The sequence below is a fragment of the Crocodylus porosus genome, unplaced genomic scaffold (assembly GCF_001723895.1).
Source record: "Crocodylus porosus isolate Cpor-Errol unplaced genomic scaffold, CroPor_comp1, whole genome shotgun sequence".
Taxonomy (NCBI): Eukaryota; Metazoa; Chordata; order Crocodylia; family Crocodylidae; genus Crocodylus; species Crocodylus porosus.
The window spans coordinates 16,208,445-16,212,337 of NW_017728924.1; the positions used below are offsets into that span (position 1 = coordinate 16,208,445).

At 43.4% G+C, this 3,893-nt stretch overlaps 1 protein-coding gene across 2 annotated transcripts in view; it reads left to right on the forward strand.

The window, feature by feature from the left end:
• The window catches only part of AMMECR1 (Alport syndrome, mental retardation, midface hypoplasia and elliptocytosis chromosomal region gene 1), a 116,224-nt gene that overhangs the window by 79,060 nt on the left and 33,271 nt on the right, over window positions 1-3,893 (forward strand). The window lies entirely within an intron of this gene.

Genomic DNA, 3,893 nt, shown 5'->3' on the forward strand with positions numbered 1-3,893 from the left:
CAACACTGTCTCAGTTACAGTCTGTCCACATTTAGGAGATTGTTCCTGCAACCATGAAGTATTTAAATTGAAAGATAAATTGAAGAAGAGTTTCATTCCTCAAAATGTCTTGGGAGGAGTGAAAAATCACTAAAGAGCTTTTTGGGTGAATGACACCCCTCTGAAGTTTAATGTAAACAATTAACCTGTACAGAAATAGACCTATAGGTTTACATTTTAGAAAATAACTTGCAGGTTATTACATTTTAGAAAATAACTGCCTACATTTTATTGCTAACCTACCCTGCCCTATGAGGCGACCTACTCCTCAAACCTTATCTTTGTTCCCGCCCTGTCTCTCTTTATTTTGTATTCTGACCTTGTTTTTAATGTAATACATGCCTGGGATTTTTGATGGGATGTTCCTTGTTAGGGTTCTGAATTAGCACTTCCACTTTTTTGAGGACATCTTATTAAACTGTTTTTAGTGGCATTTTTCTAATGAGAATCTTACTGTGTAGTCTTTGTCTCCTGAAATACAAATCTGTCAATGTGAGGCCAACAAAGTGTAAGTTCAGTGCTGGAATAGATGCCTTGGGATTCCAGTATGCCCTTTGGGCATTTAGCATTCTTTTCACATCAGTCAGCTTTGCTAACTGGAAATGGATCTTTGCATCCAGTAGATGCAGAACTTGTGCTTCTAACTTAATAGAATGCAACTGAAAAAACGAATGGAAAATTGGACATAGTATTTAGTATTTCGTTACCGAACTTGAAAAAATTGTGACACTTTACAAAGAAGCTACGGTCTCTTAAATATTAAAAGATTGCTGCCTTCCTGATTTGGAATTACTTAACCTTTTTGTTAAAATTGAATTTATTCTTTCAAATAACTTTTTTAAAACTTTTGTTCACAGTAACTCATGCAGTCTGTTACCTAGGGTGTAAGAGGTCTGTATGCCCTAGGTGTGTAAATGGTTCTAGTTTCCACCTTCAGAAATTAAATGCCACAATTCTTTTTAAAAAGCATATGAAAAATAGAGCAATATGGGAAGGAGTTTTCTTCCTTAATAAATCTGTAGAGGGGACTTGAATTTTTAAAGATAATCCCTATGACTCTCATAGATTTCATAGATGTTTACGGTCGGAAGGGACGTCAGTAGATCATCAAGTCTGACCCCCTGCCCTGGGCAGGAAAGAGCGCTGGGGTCAGTTGACCACGGCTAGGTGATTGTCTAGTCTCCTCTTAAAGACCTCCAAGGTAGGGGAGAGCACCACTTCCCTTGGAAGCCCATTCCAGATTTTGGCAACCCTCACCATAAAGACATTTTTCCTAGTGTCTAATCTAAATCTGCTCCCCATCAGTTCATGGCCATTGTTCCTAGTAACCCCAAGGGGTGCCCTGGTAAACAGAGTATCCCCTATTCCTTTCTGCCACCCCTGATGAATTTGTAAATGGGCACAAGATCTCCTCTCAGCCTTCTCTTGCGGAGGCTGAAGAGATTCAGGTCCCTCAATCTCTCCTTGTAGGATCTTACCTGCATGCCCGTGGCCATGCAAGTAGCCCTCCTTTGGACCTTCTCCAGGTTATCCACATCCCACTTGAAGTGTGGTGCTCAGAACTGGATGCAGTACTCTGACTGCAGTCTTACCAATGCTGCATAAAGGGGAGGTATCACCTCCTTACACCTGCTCGTGATGCACCTTCTAATGCACGAAATGTTGGCTTTACTTATCACTTCATCACATTGATGACTCATGTTTATTTTGGAGTTGACTATGACTCTAAAATCCCTTTCTGCTGCTGAGCTGCTTAGAAAGTCACCTCTCAATCTGTAGGTGTGTTGGTGATTCTTTCTCCCTAGATGCTGCACTTTGTATTTATCTTTGTTAAACTACATCCTATTGTGTTCTGCCCATATTCCCAACCTGTGCAAATCTGCCTGAATCCTTTCGGTGCTTTCCAGTGTGTTTACTTTGCCTCATAATTTGGTATCCTCTGCAAATTTGGACAGAGTGCTTTCTGTGCCCTCATCCAAGTCACTGATAAAGATATTGAACAGCACTGGTCCAAGGACTGAACCTTGGGGAATTCCACTGCCCACATTTTTCCGGGTCAAAAACAACCCATCTACCACCACTGTCTAGGTGCGCCCCATAAGCTAGTACTTCATCCACCTGACCATGCAATAATCTACATCACAACCGCTTAATTTATTTATGAGAATGGGATGTGACACTGTATCAAAGGCCTTTTTAAAATCCAAGTAGATAACAGCTCAACTCCCGCATCTAAGCATTTTGTGACCTGGTTGTAAAAAGAAACAAGGTTAGGCAGGCAGGATTTACCTGCTGTGAAGCCTTGCTGGTTGCCCTTCAACATTATTTTTCCTATTGGACTCCCACAAATGTGATCCTTAATTTTTTCAAGGGTTTTCCCAAGGATAGAATTGAGTCTAACTGGCCTGTAGTTACCCGGGTCATCCTTTCTCCACTTTGAGCACCATGAGTCCTCAAACAACCGTGCCAGTGGTTCTACTATGACACTGGCCAATTCCTTCAGCACCCTTGGATAAAGATCATCCAGGCCTACTGACTTGAACACATCCAGTTCATCCAAATGCACCTTCACTAGGTCAGCGCTAACTGTTGGTGGGTTGGAGTCCCTCTTGTATCTGTCTGTAGCCCCTTTGGGAAATATGTCTTTACCCGTGTTCAGGAATACAGATGCAAAGAACTCATTTAGGAGCTCAGCTTTGTCCCTATTATCTGTTACTGGTTGCCCTAGTCTGTCCTGTAGGGGTCCTGTGTTACCATGCGCCTTCTTTTTGCTGTCTTTAATTTTTGCTGCCAGCCTGAGTTCTGTTTCTGCTTTGGCCTTCCTAACCGATTCCCTGCAAGTGTGAGCCAAGCAGGCATACTTCTTTTTGGTGGCTACCCCCTGCTTCTACAGTTTGTAAGCCTCTCTCTTCCCCCTAGGCTCTCCTGGATTTCACTGTTCAGCCAAGAGGGTTTCTTGGCTCTTTTGCCTCCCTTTATGTGCGCTGGGATGGTCTCCTTTTGTGTCTGAAATACCATTCCCTTGAAGAACGCCCAGTCTTCCTGGACTCCCATCTCACCAATGCTCTTGCCCTTCAGTGCCTCACTTACTAATCTCCTGAGCTCACTGAAGTTGGCCTTTCTGAAGTCTATAGCACTTCTACCCTACTAGTTATCTTTCCCACCTTTCTCCGGATAGTGAATTCTAACAATTGGTGGTCACTATCCCGTAGGTTACCCTGTATCTGAACATCACCCACCAGGTCATCCCCTGTAGCAAGCACTGTATCCAGTAAGGGATTTCCTCTAGTGGGACCATATACCTCCTGTGTTAAGTGAAGATCTTGTATGCTGGTTAGGAACCTATGTGAACAGGCAGATCTAGCTGATTGTTCTTCGCAGCAGATGTCGGGGTAGTTTAGGTCACCCATGATAACCATGTCCCTTGAGTGTACCACCTCTGAGAGCTGCCTCGAGAATCCTAGGTCTAACTCATCCTCCTGGTGTGGTGGTTTGTAATAGACCCCCACTACCAAGTCCTTTTCACCCCAACCAACTTGTATTCTGACCCATAGTACCTCAATTTGCCCCTCTTCAAATTCTATCTTGATAATTGAAGACATGTGTTTCTTCTTAACATAGAGAGCAATGTCGTTCCCCCCCCTCCCCTTTTCCCACTCTATCCTGTCTGTACAGCTTATAGTTCTCAATGCCTACTGCCCAGTCATCAGCAGGGTCCCACCAGGTTTCTGTTAACCCAACCAGATCAAAGTCTTTGTTTGCAAGCAGAAGTGTAAGTTCCTCTTGTTTATTCCCCATGCTCCTAGCATTAGTATAGAGACACCTAATCCCCCCCCACTCCTGATGGGTGCCCT